The sequence below is a fragment of the Schistocerca serialis genome, chromosome 7 (assembly GCF_023864345.2).
Source record: "Schistocerca serialis cubense isolate TAMUIC-IGC-003099 chromosome 7, iqSchSeri2.2, whole genome shotgun sequence".
Classification (NCBI taxonomy): domain Eukaryota; kingdom Metazoa; phylum Arthropoda; class Insecta; order Orthoptera; family Acrididae; genus Schistocerca; species Schistocerca serialis.
The window spans coordinates 578,218,176-578,238,602 of record NC_064644.1 but is presented as its reverse complement, the minus strand read 5'-3'; positions in this window follow the sequence as shown (position 1 = coordinate 578,238,602).

Sequence of the window (20,427 nt, the reverse complement as noted above, 5' to 3'; positions counted from 1 at the left end):
AATACACTAAGAAGACTCAGAAGGATGTAGGTTCCAGTAGGTACTGGGAGATGAAGTAGCTTGCACAGGATAGAATAACATGGATACCTGCATCAGACCAGTCTCTGGACTGAAGATCACAACAACAACAACAACAACATGAGTTGGCTATTTGCTGTATATGATCCACTTGTGTACTTGGGTATTCACTCTGTGGGCTGCACACTGCATAGTGCAGATGGACCGTTTGGCTACAATGCATGTACTATCAGCAGCATTGTCACTATCTTTGCGCTGTTGTAAATTGTAACTAGTAGATCATTAATGAGTAGGCTATGTTGTGTAGTGTGTCTACAAAGTTCATCATTCACTGTTCTGTCAAGTACCTTTGAAAACACTAGAAACAGAGAGATGGGCTGACAAATAATTTCTGCATTTCATTATTTTTGAAGGTTGATATCACTATGATATGTTACAGTCTGTCAGGAAATACCCCAGCTTCCATCAGTCAGTCACACACAGATTACAATATGTGTTTGATTAAGTTTGCACATGACTTGAAACCTCACTTGTTACACCACTATACCTAGGAGATTGAATGCTTTTAAGAAATATTATGAGCTTTACAATTTTTTGAAACAGAATGTGTAAATGTAAGTAAATACTGTATAGCCATAAGTATTAGTTGTCTGATATCAAAAGTACATTTACTGTATGTGTTCCTATGGAAAAATATTGAAAATAAATGTTTGTTAGAAATCTGCCAGAGCACTCAAATGTCAAATTGGGGACATGAAATAGACATTAAATTGATAACTTGCTTCCATCATGTGGGAATGGAGTGAAGAGCTTGTATTTCTTTTTAAAAACAACAGCACAATAAATTTATTTGAAAGTAAACAAATCCAAGAATGTATGTATTGTCATGAGGAAAATAAAATTATAAATTCTCAAAAGACCAAAACATTCTCCTTTCATTCTCTTTCCATACATTCAACCATCACAGATGTATCAATGTTACTTAAAGAGTTTTTTGAAGTAGCCTATATAACAGGTCATATGCATATCATACATTATTATTAGAGGGAATGTTGCTACTCACCAAAGCAGAGATGCTGAGTCGCAGATAGGCACAACAAAAAGACTCTCAAAATTAAAGCTTTTGGCCATTAAGGCCTTCATCAGAAATCACCCACATGACTGCAGTGTCAGGCGACTGAAACCACACTGTGAGCAGCAGCACCAGTGCATGATGGGAGTGGCGACTGGGTGAGTGTAAGGAGGAGGTTGGGGTGGGGAGAGGGAGCATGGTGGGGTGGCGGACAGTGAAGTGCTGCAGGTTAGATGGACGGTGGGGGAGAGGTGAGTTGGAGGTGGGGTAATGGAAAAGGAGAGAAGTAAAAAAGACTAGGGGGAGCGATGAATGAATGCTGTGGAATGAGCACTATGTAAAGCTGGAATGGGAACAGGGAAGGGGCTGAATGGGTGAGGACAGTGACTAACAAAGGTGGAGGCCATGAGGGTTACGGGAATGTTGGATGTATTGCAGGGAAAGTTTCCACATGAGCAATCCAGAAAATCTGGTGTTGATGGAAAGGATCCACATGGCACAAGCTGTGGAGCAGTCATTGAAATGAAGGATATCATGTTTGGCAGCGTTTTCAGCAACAGGGTGGTCCACTTGTTTCTTGGCCACAGTTTGTTGGTGGCCATTAATGCAGACAGATAGCTCATTAATTGTCATGCCTACATAGAATGCAGCACAGTGATTGCAGCTTAGCTTGTAGACCACTTGACTGGTTTCACAGATAGGCCTGCCTTTGATGGGATAGGTGATGTCAGTGACCGGACTGGTGGTAGGAGGATGTATGGGTCAGGTCTTTCATCGAGGTCTATTATAGGGGTATGAGCCATAAGGTAAGGGGTTGGGAGCAAGGGTTGTGTAAGGATGGAAGAGTATATTGTGTATGTTTGGTGGATGGCGTAATACCACTGTGGGAGGGATGGGAAGGATAGCGGGTAGGACATTTCTCATTTCAGGATCATGAAAAGACCCTGGTGGAGAATGTAATTCAGTTGCTCCAGTCCTGGGTGGTACTGAGTTACGAGGGGAACACTCCTCTGTGGCCAGATGGTGGGACTTTGGGAGGTGGTGGGAATCAGGAAAGATAAGGTTGGGAGGATAATTATGGTCATGAAGGCTTCAGTGAGATCCTTGGTATATTTTGAGAGGGACTGTTTGCCACTGCAGGTGTGACGACCGCGGGTGGCTAGGCTGTATGGAAGGGACTTCTTGGTATGGAATGGGTGGCAGCTTTCAAAGAGGAGGTATTGTTAATGGTTAGTAGGTTTGATATGGACAGAGGTACTGATGTAGCCATCTTTGAGGTGGAGGTCAACATCTAGGAAGGTGGCTTGTAGGGTTGAGTAGAACCAGGTGGATCAAATGGGAGAGATGTTGTTGAGGTTCTGGAGGAATCAGGGCCACTTTACAACGGTTCCATGAGGACATGTGGCAACCTTTGTCCTTATACTCTCATAATCCATCATCTCAAAAGAAGTAGAGCACTTACAACTGGGAACTGCTGGCAATTGGCAATATGCGAGGCAATAAAATACTTCCACCCACAACTGGAAGCAAGGGAGTTCACGATTTTTTACATACCACAAGTCACAGAACAGCAACAACTGCTCACCTTGCCAGCACAACCAATTCATTTTCATTGTGTAATTCAGCACAGATATCAGGCATGTATCACATATTAACAACATGGTGGCCGATTACCTGTCTCACATCTATGACATTTTGAACAACTCGAGCATTATGGATTTCATCCAACTCGCAGAGGCACAGAAATCTGACCAAGAGCCTCAGAACTGCCTGAACAGTCCGTTGACAGAGCTAGAAATGAAGTTAGTCAATGTGCTAAGTGCCGATTCCAAAATATACTGTGACTGAAAAACCAAGTCAGTTCTTTCCAGTACCATTTCATAAGCCTGTCTTTGATAACCTACACAACTTAAGTCACCTGGTGTGAGGTCAACAGTTTGCTTATTTGTCCACTTTGTGTGGCCAAGAATACAAAGAGACTGCCATGAATGGACCCGCACATGTCAGATGCCAATGGGGCTACATCAAGCATCACATACGTGCACTGGTTGGGAACTTACTGGTTATTAATGTGCGAGTTGCACATTTTCACATCATGAGCCCACTACAGTCTTCCAATACACAACAACATATCAGTACCACAATTTATCACCTTACACACTGGCCTCAAGCCACCCCAGTGCATATCACATCTGCAGAAACATTGGCATCCACTTTCACATTAAACTGGATTTCTTGCTTTGGTCGTCTACTGCACATAACAACAAATCCCGGCTGCTAGTTTGAGTTGGACCTATTCTCACGGCTAACAAAGTTCTGCAGCACAATGCACCATAAGCTCACTAGTTACCATCCGCCAATAAAGGTATGATTGAGGACTAGAATCACTCACTCAAAGCAGCAATCACGAACCAAGAATCAGACTGGACTACACCATTACCAATGATATTACTAGGCCTCCAGATGACATACAAACCTGATTTAGATGTGTCACTATCAGAATTTGTTTGCGGCAAGACCTGGGCCTACCTGGAAAGTTTGTAGATGTGCAGCCACCATAGTTACTTGGCCTTAATCACAGCAACTTGATATACTGACTGAGGGAACCTGTCACCCAGTTTCATCCACAGAAAGCTTACGACATCACACCTTTGCTACCTATGTGCATTAGGATCTTTGACTTTCACCCATGTCATGATCTGCATGGATGTCCTCAACACTTTGTTGTAACCACCATATAACAATCCCTACAGGGTTTGCAATGACGGGAATGCACCTTCGAGTTATTGGTAAATGGTAAGCCTCCTACAGTCTTCATAGACAGGGTAAAACAAGCATACGTTTCACACAATGATCGACTACATGATAGCCCATGACTACAACCATCAGCATCAGTACCAGCGTCACAATCTGCATCATCACAACAAAATCTGATGGCAAGTACACTTCTCAGCATGCTGTCAGGATGGCACTCCACTCCCCCCCCCAGATGAGGGGGCTGATTTTTTGACCAAGCATCAATTTCAATTTCAGTTATCTTGCAGCGCAGTGCAGAGTGCAGTGCAGTGCAGTGTCGTGTCAAATTGTGTTGTGTGCGCACAAATGTATATGCATAAATACTGTTAGCAAGCAGCTGTCAATGGGTTTTCCAAGTTTGCAGCCAGCGGCACTGGTATTGATGGTGAATTATTCCAAGCTGTCAGAGTGTTTTTATGTGTGTTCTTGTGTTGCTCTTTTTCTTATCAGCAAGAAACTGTTATGATCAGGTACATTTTATCTACATTTCAAGCCATGAGCTTTCTATTTCCTTGTAAAGACTTTAACTCCTTAGATGAACCAATAATGAGACAGCTCTTTTCCTTCTTTTTTTTTAAATGAAAGGTATCGGTTTGTTACATATGGAATCGTGAATGAAAATATTTATAAATTGTGAAGTCGTGTATATTTTCCACATTCAGAGTTCCGGCTAAAACATACGCTAACAATCATCAGTGCTGCTATGTAGGCAAATAATTCTGATTAGAGGTACTGGTTGGGTTGTAACAATTTATTTATACTGTCAACACATATAGCTCACTCAAAATACATGTGTTTTGTTTAAAACTGTAATAGTTAACACTCGATAAAGAAATATTGTTGCAGAGAGAGACAAGATATAATCACTTATGTAGCTGCTCTAGCATTCTCAATGTTACAAAAATTCTTTGTTAAACACTGGCCTTATATACTGTTAATTATGATATGAATCGTATTTATGGCAGTGAAGACAAGATTTTTATTTGTCTGCAATTTACTCACAAGCAGCCCTGAGCTTCATGTTTTTATTTATTATCTCTGTGTACGTCATAAACATTTAATTAAACTTTTCTCTCAGAAATATTTTTTTTTCTGATAACAAGAAAAAATACTTTAAATATTTCTGCTACCTTGTGTTTGAGGCCTGCAAATCATATGCTTGATTATATTTCACATAACAGCTGCCAATGTGCCATTACAACAAAAGAATGACAGATGGCCAATGATAAAATTTGAATTTTAGCAATACTTAATTGTTTCTCCTTAATTATATTCACATGAAGGGAGGGATATGAAATGAGATTAAAAGCACAGATACTGTTGATGCATATACTGTGAAAAAACTTGTGTACAATTAACAAAATTGTGCAATCAGAAGCAAAATCATACAAACGTGTCCAATAGGTTCGAGAACTGACACAAGTGTGATCATTTTATTTACCCAAGTCTTTATCCTCATTTTATTCAACCAAGTCTTTGCCCCCACACTCATACAGAAATTCCATGACAGAAGATACTCAAAGTCTTTGTTGCTCTTAATATTTGTTACACAGAAATACATTTATTATTAATATTTTTACCTTCAGATCACATCAAGATATACAGTTTTCTCATTCCAAAATAATATTTCATCATTGATAGCACATTTACATACATATACATGCATATTTTTATTCGTTATTAACAAAGTTCACTTGTGGTTATTGTAAAATTTTGCTATGGGTTTTAGAAGGCTTTCCTGGAGACCATACAGTAGTGATGGTAGAAGGGCTGAAGAGGTAAGAAGAGGAGTGAAGGAAAAGATGTGGAGGGACCTAGCAAAAGGGATAGACTTTGGGAAAGTCACCTAGAACAATGGGCCTAGCGTACAGGATCAGAAGGAAAGACTTTCCTTCTCGTCTCATATGGTAAGTCTCCCCTGACCCACAGTTCTAGATGACTTTCCCAAAATCTGTCCCTTTTCTTAGATCTCTCCAGTCCTTTACCTTCACTCCTCTTCCTTCCCCTTCACCCCTTCTGCCTAAAGGTGGAGCAACTGGCTCCAAAACTTGCCAGTTACAATCGTCTTTTACGTGTGTGTTCTGCCACCACTTGCCAAGTGGATTTTTTTATCTATCCAATTAAATATTTTTTTCAATAACTCTGTTGTAGCGGGATAAAATATATTTGTTTCATGAACTTTTTTGGTTCAAATAGTCTTTTGGGTTACTACACTGGTAACATCTTTTACACTTGATTTCTCCATGAGGTTAATACAAACATTGTATCATGTATGTAAGTGTAGGCTACTGCATCCACTGTCACAGACAATAAAATTCTTCTGTGTCTGTGACTGCACTGTCAGTGTGTAAAACTTCTAACATGTTTGGCTGCTATTGCAAATGGCCTTTCTCACTGTGCTTCTTTAGCTAACTGTCAGTTAGCAAAAGAAACACTCTGAGGAAGGCCACTTGCAGTGGTGGCCGAAATGTTAGAAGTTTTACACATTGACAATGGGGTTATAGACCCAGAAGAATTTTACTGACTATATCATGTAATACAACATTAGCATGTACTGTCATATCTACAAAATCTTTTTGTAGCAAGTATGGTATTGTTGACTTTCGGTAGTAGATGTGATTTTTGTCAGGACATCTACTCTTGCTTTTAGGTTATATGCTTTCATTAGGTCTAATAATGTGCACAGGTGTTTATTTTCAGTGAGGAAGTCCATGTTACATCATCACAAATTATCCCTGCATCACAATTAATGAAACTACTTTATCTACAGATATTTCATTTTTCCAAGATTATTTCCAAGTTTACATGAAGAAAAACTTTACACAGTTGTAAATTAAGTTTATTTTTTAGACTGACTGCTACAACCTCAAAGTTCTTGTCAAGATTAAGTGATGTGACGTTTTGTTACACTAATGACTTCCAATTCTTTCAATAGCAGAGTGCTGTTATTCCACAGCAGTTGTCATATCTGCAATAAGACTCAGCAGAGTTTTGGAGGGAGACTGGTTTGATTGAGTTTGGAGGGATCCAGTGTTCTGAAAGGCATAATATGGAAACATCTTACAACTCAATAAATATTAATACATTAAATTCACTTGAGATTATGGTGGTAGATGTTTAGTGTAATTTAATCAATTTCTTTTATTATTACAAGATATGAATCCAGTATCACTCACCTTCAGTTGAAATAAGGTGAATCACTTGATTTGGAACAATGCCTCCATTCTACTGAAGCATTACTGCTTTTAATCCAATAGTACAATAATGTTTGCCCCATTCTAAAGAGGCTCTGGTTGTGTTTTATCAATTATTCTATACTCTTGATTACTGCCACATTCTAATTGCTTTATTTATCTCTTCTGTGAGTCTCCTGTTACCAGGCTAATTTAGATGCAACTAATGAGTTGTAAGACAGTTCCTGTCGCAACTGCCAGTTTCCAGAGGTGGGACATTTTTAAAATCCATACACAAGCCAACATAATACACAAGCTTTTGCTTTTATTTTCAGTCACAGTGGTGATTATTCTTATCATTCCTCTAGATGGTATCATATTTTTAGGCAACTCTGACCACTCACAGTATTCACAGCTCAGAAAAAAAGGTGTCCAAATCATCTATGGGATCCAAGAACATCCATATGATAGTTTGTAGAGGGGTGGGGGTGGTCAAGACCTGGGAAGATGAATGGTGATTTGCAAATAGCCATTAAAAAGATCTAGTTCTGATCCTGTTAAGTACCTGTGTGACACTAACTTTTCACTCACTGGTTTGAATGAACAACACCTGACTGCACTACATGTTTTTCTTTTCCCTGAGTGCTAGGGGGGTTGCAGCCCCCCTGTGTGCACTGTGTCCTACGGCAAGCGTAGCAGCAATTTGATTCACTGTTATGCGCCTGTCTTCTTTAATGAGCTCACCAACTTTTTCCTTGTTGCATTCCATGGAGGCAGTTTATGGGCGACTGCTACGAGGCTTATTTTGGATACTAGTATTCCCATCTTTGAAATGTTTTACCCATCTCCTACCATTGCTAGCACCCACGCAGACATCGCTATAGGCATGTTGATGTCTGCCATCTTGGAAGTTGCCTGTGGTCACATGATAGATGCTAATATGGCAATATGTGGTGGCAGTCTGTAGATTACAATCTTGCAGTTGCTTTTGTTACATTGTTGAAATATGAATTTCAACAACAGGTTGCTCATGACTTTCAGTATGACTGTCATACACATGTTCCAGGTTACAGTAATATAGTTTCATGGGCAGTCAGTGTTTGGTCAGGCTTGAGAGCTGTAGCCATGATATTCAGTGTAGTACAAACAGTTCAGCACTCCCTCAAGATAGCAAATGATTTATCTGTGTGAAACTGTTTGTACTGAACCAAATACCATGGCTACAGCTCTCATGTCCAGCCAACCACCGACCGCCCATGAAATTATCTGACTGTAATGCAAAGCACGTGTAGTTAATGGATTAAATGTTTTACTTGATAAGGGCTAAACAGCTGAAACACAAAAGAAAAAGAAAACTGAAATGGAAAACAGGCAATGCAGGAAAAACTTGTTTCTTTCAAGGATTTTTATCAAGGATGTAGATCCTGTTGCAAGAGAACAATAATGTCTCCCAATACACAATGTGGCCATCACAAATGGTTGACAGCTCGAAGTGACATCTTGCTCCTATTCAGTATGACTCTAGTGCCTGCCCCATTCACTTGATGTAAAAATCAGTTTGGTTATTCTGATTAGTATGTTTAAATTGAAATACCAAGCAAGGTGCCAAAATGATTAAGGCACTAGGCTCTCATTGAGGAGTAGTGAGGTTCAAATTTCCATTCAGTCATACAGCTTTATGTTTTGTGTGGTTTCCCTAAATTTGTTTAGTCAAATGTCGCAATTAATTTCCATCCCTATCTAATTCAAATATGTGCTCTGCCTCAAATGACTCTCCCTTCAATTGAAGCATGATGAATAATAATTGTCTGCTTAATCCACACTGATTCTGAAACACTTCTTTTCTCCAGTTCTTCACAAAAATATAATAATTCAGTTTTCTATTCGCATCTTAAAGAGAACACCATATGCAGACACAGTGTTAAAAATGTGTGTCCAATTAGAAGTGAATAAATCTTTCCTCTCTGTGCTGAAGTTATCAAATTTAAAAGAGGATCACAAATCCTACCTGACTAGCTCAATCAACATACCATTATCTATGAAAAGCAAGAACAAACATTTGAATACTAATCAGGCACACAGTTTCGATCTCTCAGAAAGTTCAAGTACAATCTTGTCTTCAGGTTTTATGTACAAGAGATTCCGTCAGTCAGACCCCTCATCATTTTTCTATTGTTTCTCAGAGACTCAACAGATGGCCAGGTCATGATTTTTCGCTGCACATTTAGTTCCATTTAAGCTGTAAATTTTTAAGAGAATAGTCTTATGTTACTAAACATTTTTGCTTTTGCCAAACAGGAGTTATGGTCAGTCATCTTATACCAGTTGCCTAGTTGTGAACACAGACAGCCATTCATTTTTTACTGTACTGGTGACTACAGGATATTATAACAAACTTATTCTCATATCATCTGTTTCCACCAAAGATGTGGTGTTTCATTTAGTACAAAAATCTGTGTTCCAGATTGTAACAGTTTTAATGAAACTATCATAAATTCCCCCCCCCCCCCCCCCCCCCCCCCCTGTATACCTGGAAGAATCCTGGAGATACTAAAAGGTATCAGATAGATTATATAATGGTAAGACAGAGATTTAGGAACCAGGTCTTAAATTGTAAGACATTTCCAGGGGCAGATATGGATTCTCACCACAATCTCTTGGTTATGAACTGCAGATTGAAACTGAAGAAACTGCAAAAAGGTGGGAATTTAAGGAGATGGGACCTGGATAAACTGAAAGAACGAGAGGTTGTAGAGAGTTTCAGGGAGAGCATAAGGGAACAATTGACAGGAATGGGGGAAAGAAATACAGTAGAAGAAGAATGGGTAGCTCTGAGGGATGAAGTAGTGAAAGCAGCAGACGATCAAGTAGGTAAAAAGACGAGGGCTAATAGAAATCCTTGGGTAACAGAAGAAATATTGAATTTAATTGATGAAAGGAGAAAATATAAAAATGCAGTAAATGGAGCAGGCAAAAAGGAATACAAACGTATCAAAAATGAGATCGACAGGAAGTGCAAAATGGCTAAGCAGGGATGGCTAGAGGACAAATGTAAGGATGTAGAGGCTTGTCTCACTAAGGGTAAGATAGATACTGCCTACAGGAAAATTAAAGAGACCTTTGGAGAGAAGAGAACCACTTGTATGAATATCAAGAGCTCAGATGGCAACCCAGTTCTAAGCAAAGAAGGGAAGGCAGAAAGGTGGAAGGAGTATATAGAGGGTTTATACAAGGGCGATGTACTTGAGGACAATATTATGGAAATGGAAGAGGATGTAGATGAAGATGAAATGGGAGATACGATACTGCGTGAAGAGTTTGACAGAGCACTGAAAGACCTGAGTCGAAACAAGGCCCCGGGAGTAGACAACATTCCATTAGAACTACTGACGGCCTTGGGAGAGCCAGTCCTGACAAAACTCTACCATCTGGTGAGCAAGATGTATGAGACAGGTGAAATACCCTCAGACTTCAAAGAGAATATAATAATTCCAATCCCAAAGAAAGCAGGTGTTGACAGATGTGAAAATTACCGAACTATCAGTTTAATAAGTCACAGCTGCAACATACTAACGCGAATTCTTTACAGACGAATGGAAAAACTGGTAGAAGCGGACCTCGGGGAAGATCAGTTTGGATTCCGTAGAAATGTTGACACGTGAGGCAATACTAACCTTACGACTTATCTTAGAAGAAAGATTAAGAAAAGGCAAACCTACGTTTCTAGCATTTGTAGACTTAGAGAAAGCTTTTGACAATGTTGACTGGAATACTCTCTTTCACATTCTAAAGGTGGCAGGGGTAAAATACAGGGAGCGAAAGGCTATTTACAATTTGTACAGAAACCAGATGGCAGTTATAAGAGTCGAGGGGCATGAAAGGGAAGCAGTGGTTGGGAAAGGAGTGAGACAGGGTTGTAGCCTCTCCCCGATGTTATTCAATCTGTATATTGAGCAAGCAGTAAAGGAAACAAAAGAAAAATTCAGAGTAGGTATTAAAATTCATGGAGAAGAAGTAAAAACTTTGAGGTTCGCCAATGACATTGTAATTCTGTCAGAGACAGCAAAGGACTTGGAAGAGCAGTTGAACGGAATGGACAGTGTCTTGAAAGAAGGATATAAGATGAACATCGACAAAAGCAAAACGAGGATAATGGAATGTAGTCAAATTAAATCGGGTGATGCTGAGGGAATTAGATTAGGAAATGAGACACTTAAAGTAGTAAAGGAGTTTTGCTATTTAGGGAGTAAAATAACTGATGATGGTCGAAGTAGAGAGGATATAAAATGTAGACTGGCAATGGCAAGGAAATCGTTTCTGAAGAAGAGAAATTTGTTAACATCGAGTATAGATTTAAGTGTCAGGAAGTCGTTTCTGAAAGTATTTGTATGGAGTGTAGCCATGTATGGAAGTGAAACATGGACGATAACTAGTATGGACAAGAAGAGAATAGAAGCTTTCGTAATGTGGTGCTACAGAAGAATGCTGAAGATAAGGTTGGTAGATCACATAACTAATGAGGAGGTATTGAATAGGATTGGGGAGAAGAGAAGTTTGTGGCACAACTTGACTAGATGAAGGGATCGGTTGGTAGGACATGTTTTGAGGCATCAAGGGATCACAAATTTAGCATTGGAGGGCAGCGTAGAGGGAGACCAAGAGATGAATACACTAAGCAGATTCAGAAGGATGTAGGTTGCAGTAGGTACTGGGAGATGAAGAAGCTTGCACAGGATAGAGTAGCATGGAGAGCTGCATCAAACCAGTCTCAGGACTGAAGACCACAACAACAACAACAATCATAAATTTGCATTACTTAAACCAGTATGTTAGCAATAAGGAGAAAAATATTTTAACCACACAACTGAAACTAACAAACAGGAAAATCTAACCATAGGGGAAAACAAACAATGAAATACTTTTATGTGAATTTTTTAATCTCTCTATTGCTGACCAGAAACAATTATCACATCACTATACTTTTGTGTCTTCAGCTGCTTTATTATGAAGGTGCTATTATCCTGCATTTTTTATTAGTATTATAGTTTTATTAACTTCTCACATATGAATCAGACTAGAATTGGTTTTAGGCCAATGAGTGTAAATTGTATTGAAATCAATTAATTACATTAGCACAACCCAACTTACAAAATTATTTTACAAATTCCATCAAAAAATATTACAGATTTGTAGCAGTCAACACATTGTAACAAAAATACATTAAATTTTCTGTAGTTACAAGGGGGCTGCGTGGAGGGGGAACCAATAGGACAATTTTACATGTTAGTACTCTCAGTATCCATTATGCACTATAAAACCAGTGACTAAGCCTCTCACAAATGAAACACTACTGAATGTGTAAATTAAGTATGCAATTTTTGCAGTCAACATACATCCATGCTCAACATTTTGTCTAAAACTTTGCCAGGGTAAAATCACACACACACACACACACACACACACACACACACACACACACACACACACAAAAATAAATAAAAATAATTATAGTTCTTACAGTTCTACTGACTTAATATATTTTCACATTTTTAAGTGTCATGTTTCATAATCAATTTTCGGATTGGTGTAGTTATACTGAATATACATTGCAATCACTTCCTGGATTGTCCTATAAATGTGTTATATTAGAAAAACTATTGTTGTCTCAAAAAGTCTATATAGTGTCAACAATCTTTTCACTTCCTGAGTTATCTACACTCCTGGAAATTGAAATAAGAACACCGTGAATTCATTGTCCCAGGAAGGGGAAACTTTATTGACACATTCCTGGGGTCAGATACATCACATGATCACACTGACAGAACCACAGGCACATAGACACAGGCAACAGAGCATGCACAATGTCGGCACTAGTACAGTGTATATCCACCTTTCGCAGCAATGCAGGCTGCTATTCTCCCATGGAGACGATCGCAGAGATGCTGGATGTAGTCCTGTGGAACGGCTTGCCATGCCATTTCCACCTGGCGCCTCAGTTGGACCAGCGTTCGTGCTGGACGTGCAGACCGCGTGAGACGACGCTTCATCCAGTCCCAAACATGCTCAATGGGGAATAGATCCGGAGATCTCGCTGGCCAGGGTAGTTGACTTACACCTTCTAGAGCACGTTGGGTGGCACGGGATACATGCAGACGTGCATTGTCCTGTTGGAACAGCAAGTTCCCTTGCCGGTCTAGGAATGGTAGAACGATGGGTTTGATGACGGTTTGGATGTACTGTGCACTATTCAGTGTCCCCTCGACGATCACCAGTGGTGTACGGCCAGTGTAGGAAATCGCTCCCCACACCATGATGCCGGGTGTTGGCCCTGTGTGCCTCGGTCGTATGCAGTCCTGATTGTGGCGCTCACCTGCACGGCGCCAAACACGCATACGACCATCATTGGCACCAAGGCAGAAGCGACTCTCATCGCTGAAGACGACACGTCTCCATTCGTCCCTCCATTCACGCCTGTCGCGACACCACTGGAGGTGGGCTGCACGATGTTGAGGCGTGAGCGGAAGACGGCCTAACGGTGTGCGGGACCGTAGCCCAGCTTCATGGAGACGGTTGCGAATGGTCCTCGCCGATACCCCAGGAGCAACAGTGTCCCTAATTTGCTGGGAAGTGGCGGTGCGGTCCCCTACGGCACTGCGTAGGATCCTACGGTCTTGGCGTGCATCTGTGCGTCGCTGCGGTCCGCTCCCAGGTCGACGGGCACGTGCACCTTCCGCCGACCACTGGCGACAACATCGATGTACTGTGGAGACCTCACGCCCCACGTGTTGAGCAATTCGGCGGTACGTCCACCCGGCCTCCCGCATGCCCTCTATACGCCCTCGCTCAAAGTCCGTCAACTGCACATACGGTTCAAGTCCACGCTGTCGCGGCATGCTACCAGTGTTAAAGACTGCGATGGAGCTCCGTATGCCACGGCAAACTGGTTGACACTGACGGCGGCGGTGCACAAATGCTGCGCAGCTAGCGCCATTCGACGGCCATCACCGCGGTTCCTGGTGTGTCCGCTGTGCCGTGCGTGTGATCATTGCTTGTACAGCCCTCTCGCAGTGTCCGGAGCAAGTATGGTGGGTCTGACACACCGGTGTCAATGTGTTCTTTTTTCCATTTCCAGGAGTGTATATTCACTTTTATGCCTAAATAAAAAATGAATATAATATTAGTTGTAAGATAAGGACCATAACAGAAAAAATCAGAATAGTAACACTATCTACTCTCTCAACACTTATTTTCAAATGGCTCCGATTCCAGTGAATGGTGCTACAACTCTTGGGCGTTCCAACAGGTTGTGTTACATCATATGATGCTATGCTTAAGAACTGCAGCAACAAACTTAAGATTCCAGAATGAGATTTTCACTCTGCAGTGGAGTGTGTGCTGATATGAAACGTCCTGGCAGATTAAAACTGTGTGCCTGACCGAGACTCAAACTCGCTTCAGTAGCTCAGATGGTAGAGCACTTGCCCACGAAAGGCAAAGGTCCCGAGTTCGAGTCTTGGTCGGGCAGACAGTTTTAATCTGCCAGGAAGTTTCAAACTTAAGATTGTTCGAACACTGTTCCCAATTTCTCTATAGCCAAAAGTGACTAACTGAATTATCATTCTTTTCTTCATATTTGTTAACATAGTCCTTTTACTCTTCCTACGTACTCCTGGTAGAAATCAATATCTGGACTGGAAGTTGTAGATTCATTCACTGACAAAAAAATGTTAGGTACCGAGTAACTTACATCAGTTTTACCTCTTGTAACTTCACTCATTTTTCTTTCTCAAATTCTCAAATGTTGTTCACAAATATTTTGGTGCGAAAATGAAAGAGTACCACAAAACTAAAAAGTATAGATCAACATGAATGCCATACACACTGGAGAGAAAGAATTGCAGGGCAAAGGAGGGCAAGAGAGAGAGAGATAGAGAGAGAGAGAGATTATTGGCGGGGGGGGGGGGGGGGGGCGGGGGGCACTAATAGAGGGGCTCTCTCGATCACAGAGAGAGAGAGAGAGAGAGAGAGAGAGAGAGAGAGAGAGAGAGAGAGAGTGTGTGTGTGTGTGTGTGTGTGTGTGTGTGTGTCTGTGTGTGTGTTTTCAAGAAGTTCATCTACAAAAGAATTAATCAGCTAAGAACATTAAAACCCTTTAATGATGATTGTCATGGAGAATGTTACTGTGCCATTCATGATTTAAATAAACAAAAACTTAGATTTGAACCTGAATAAGTTCTCAAAACGAATTATGCTAAGCATGAAAAAATAAGGAATTTTTTGTTATTTAAATCAACAACAAATAGTTTCCATATACAGGGTGACTCACCTAACATTACCACTGGAAACACCTCCCAAACCACAACAAACACTGAATTCCATGGACCGAAAGTGAGGAGAGGGGCTGGTGTAACTGGTTAATACAAACCATTGAGAAATGCACAGAAGTATGATTTTTCAACACATACTTATGTTTTTTTAAATGGAAATATGTTATTATTTTTAGCATAACTAAAAATAGAAAAAAACTTAATCAATGCCATTTCTTACACTGTAAAATGTTAATTACATCCAGAGTAATTTTTTAACAAAGTTGACGCTTGAATAGCTCCTCAGCAGTTCAGTCATGTGTATCAGAGAGAACCAAATTAATCAGGATACAAAGAGAACAATGACATAACATAAGTACAGAAGAGACTTGAACAGCATGTTATGTCCACAAGCTAACATTTTTTATTAGTCTTTTCTCTGATGAATACTGCACAGCACTGATTTGTTAGAAGAAAATGTACATTAACATGATAATTTAGTTAAATTTACAAATTTGTTTCTTGTTTTCAATTACATAATGAAAAGAGTGTGTCCTGACATTTCAGACCGATAAATGTTCAAAGAGGTGCCCACCATTTGCTGCACATATTTGCAAGCTGCCATACAATGAATGTCTTACATGCTGCAGTACATCTGGTGTAATGTTGCCACAGGCTGCCTCAATATGATGTCTCATATCCTCTGGGGTTGTAGGAGACAGAAGTCTAAAGGTGTAAGATCAGGAGAATGGGCTGGCCAATTTTTGCGTCCACCATGACCTATGAAATGCCCGTCAAACATTCTGTCAAGGGTCAGCCTAGTTTTCATTGCAGTACATGCAGGAGCACCATCATATTGATACCACATACTTCTACAAGTATCCAGCAGAACATTTTCTAGCAATGTTGGTAGATCATTTTGAAGGAACTCGCTGTATTTTGCAACTATTTGGGTGCCTTCAGTGAAGTGAGGACAAATAAGATGGTCGCCAATTACTCCGCACCATACATTTACATTCCACGGTCACTGTTGTTTTACCTGTCGAAGCCAGCGAGGATTTCCACAGATGTATGTTTCGTAAAGTCACAGCACCATGGTTTGTGAAATCTTCTTCATTGATAAACAGGTAAAACTGCAACGCATTCTCTGTTAATGCTCATTGACAGAAATTCACTCAATTAGTAAAGTCATCTCCATGTGATGCAGCGACACATGATACGGGTGAATTTTGTGACGATGAAGTTTGCGTATTACACTACTTTGACTTATTGCACTGCCTCTCAATGTCACATGAACTCGTGTGGGTTCACGGAAACAGCAGCTGACGCGCCAACTGCACCTGTTTCTCCTGTGATGGGTTTGTTACGGACCAGTTTGCGTGTTATGACCATACCTGTGGCATACAACTGTTTGTAGATGTTTCCAAATGTGCGGCACACTGAATGATCTCTGTTCAGGTACCGTTCTGCATGCAACCTGCAGGCTGCATTTTGTCTACACTCGCCATATATGAGTATCATCGCTGTCTTTTCAGAGTTAGAATAAACCATTTACACAGCTCTTACAAAACTGCACACACTGTTGTACTTGCGACCTTCTCAGGTTCCTACTGTGCATACTTCTGTTCTTACTAGTGTACAGTACACTATCACAGATGTCCAGTAACACAGTGCACCACTGTTATTCTGAGCACAAGGACTAATTCATCAAGCGCTACATGCAGACACAGAGACAGCCAAACTCATAAACACCGTAGTTTTTGTAAACATACCCTACAGATCTTGTTTGTTACAACACGTGATTGAACATCTGAGGTGTCAAGCATCAATTTTACATTACAAATTACTTTTGATGTACTTAACATTTTACAATGTAACAAATGGCAATGATTAAGTAAAAACATAAGTATGTGTTGAAAATCATACTTCCGTGCATTTCTCAGTGGTTTGTATTAACCAGTTACAACAGTCTCTCTCCTTGCTTTCGGTCTGTGGAATTGGTTCTTCAGTGTTTGTTGTGGTTTGGGGGGGGGGGGGGGTGTTTCCAGAGGTCATGTTAGGTGTGTCACTGTGCACAATAACTGTGTTGCAATGGCAACAATAAAACTGATAATTAGATCACACACTTATCTACATACATTAATTAAAACAAAAAGGAATTAATGCATAGTTCAAAGTCCTGTTGCTGTCATAGTCAGTGAAAATGGGTTCTACAGGATGTGAGGTCAGAGGTCATGGTGAAATCTTACATAAATGTAGCTCTATCAACAAGTGAGTTTGTATACCAGCTTACCTTCCTGGACAGTAAATAAAATTGCATGTTAAATACTGTAATAACCTGAACAAGCTGTACAGCAGCATCAACCTGCATCACTTACATGTAGAAACAAAACTTGTTTTAAAAGGAAACTAAACACAATGAAACATAATTAACTAATCAATACTGAATAATGCACCCAAGCTTGTTGATAACATAATGGTAAACAACTATTAAGCTGCTTTAGAACAGCCTGCAAAAAGGACATGCCATGAAAACACATAGGGAACCTAAGGCATTCTTGACGAAAAATTGCAGAGTTAGGGTAACTGACATTTATCATCATTTAATTTCTCATTTCCCATGTGCCGCTTGTTCTTCAAAAATGTTCAAATGTTTGTGAATTCCTAAGGGACCAAACTGCTAAGGTCATCAGTCCATAGAGACTTTCACACTACTTAATCTAACGTATGCTAAGAACAACACACACACACACACACACACACACACACACACACGCACGAGCGCGCGCGCCCAAGGCAGGACTCAAACCTCCTGCAGGAAGGGCCACATAATCTGTGACATGGCACCTCAAACCGCGCGGCTCTTGTTCTTGTTAGAGTCTTTTGAATATGACCCACCAGTCCTTTCTTTCCCATTTTTTTGTTGTTGAGTATTTGGAACTGTGTGTTTATGTCAGCTCCAACAATAATTATTACTATGAATGAATGTGACTGCTTACCAACAGCTACAATACAATAATGTCAGTTTATTACATAGTTTTTGGACGTACCACCAGCTCTGAATGAGTACTCTGTATTGCTGTTTTAATGAACTAAAAGGCTACATGAAAATGGTAAAAAATGTATATCTGCAGATCATTACCATACCAACACAAAATAGTTGCCTCAAATGTACACATACTTATCACTAGCCCAATTAAATGCAGTTACAAAAATATAATTGTTCTACTATGGAATTCTCATATCTTCTGGAGAATAGTCTTATTTTCTGTACACCATATTTCATTAAAATTATGCAGTTAAAAATCTGCAGTAATATTGTTGAAAAAATCATTTATTAATACTTTTTTCTCTGTCACCTGCATATACTCTTGTGGTGGTAGAGTTGGTCGAGTCACTGTCAACAATTACAAGAAAATGGATCCAATGTATACTGTGAAATACTAATGGAGATGGAGATGAGTAAATATGAAAGTACTATAACAACAACCAGATTAAGCCTGGTACTCCCCCTCACCCAGTGAAGTAAGAGCAAGTGACACCACTTTCACCTCTTCAGGTTTTCTAAAAGAAGTACTCAGAAAGATGTGAGAGTATGATCACTTAAAGTTTGCATATGACACTATCAACCAGTGGCAAAGCTTTTCTTTAAATATCTCACTGCACCAGCATCAAATAATGATGTTAAAACACTGGCATGTTACTGGCAAAGAGATTACAGATCAGACCCCTGACATATTGAAGGTACAAATTTTAATGACATCTTTGATTCTGGTGTACTAACTTGTAATACACACTAGAGTATACATTGTGAAAAATCCACTAACTTATAATGTAAGCATTTGTAGTCCTACCTCAGCTTAAATTCTCAACACACTAAGATGATATTGGTACAAAATAAATAATAAATCGTGGCATATAAATATTCTCTGATGTCACTTTCCTAATGTTCCCAGGAAGGAACACAGAACTGAAATGTTAATTTGCACTTAGCTACAGTTTCCTATTTCGGAATTAGACTTTTTACAAAGGTTCATGTACTGTTTAACTGATTTTCATACATAACTGTTTGTCAGCTAGGGACTGATACTAAATATCAGTAATAAAGCAATAACAAATTACCCAGAGATTTTAATAATTTGTATGCATTTTTGTTATAGAAATAAAGAGCCCACAATAATAAAAAAGACTGAGATTTTTTTGTGGTTGTCATGGAACAAGACAAACTATGTATAATCAACACACTGAAAACAAAATTGTAGTAATTAGCATTGAATCCATAGAACCATTTGATGAGTTTTGGTATGCATAAAGTAGACGACAGCTGGAAAAATAAACACATGCAATAACAATAGCCTGGAACAGTTTGGTAAGCAAAACAGTTTCAAAATTCAGCTGGCAATGTGCCTGATATGAAAAGTTTATTGTAATGAATGAGAATCTGTCACCACTAATTTCTCCACCTCTTTGACACAGTATGTGGGCATTTCCTATGTGTGCTCTGTGTTTAATAAATGTAGTAAGATTTGCTTAAAATATGATCACATTATTTGAAAATATAGTAACATTACAGGTTATGAGCCTAGAACAGTGTGTGCTAGAATTACACAAAAAACAAGTCCTCTTATTCATTATAAACTGTAAATGCAATAAAAATATTTCAGTTTGTGCTGCTAGAGCAAAACTAATACTGTTATAAACAATCCTGTTGGAAGAACATCCGCACTTGAGCATTATACCAGAGGTTGAAAATACCGCTACAGTTATAAGATTCTTTGATTTGAAATGTGTTTCAAACAATGAAAGAGCAACTCATCTCTTCAGATGAACAGGAAAGATAACAAATATACTACACACAATATAAAAAAGCCTTACAACTGTAGTGGTATTTTCAACCTCTGGTATAACACTGTTATGTAAAGCAGCAATTTACATGCATCTTCGAAACATCACAAAAGAACTCGGGGACAAATTAAAACAGGTATGTGAAGACTCAGAACTTTTTGAAAATTAGCTTGCTGAAAACACTCCTCACAACATGGCTGAAGAACTGCATGTCAGT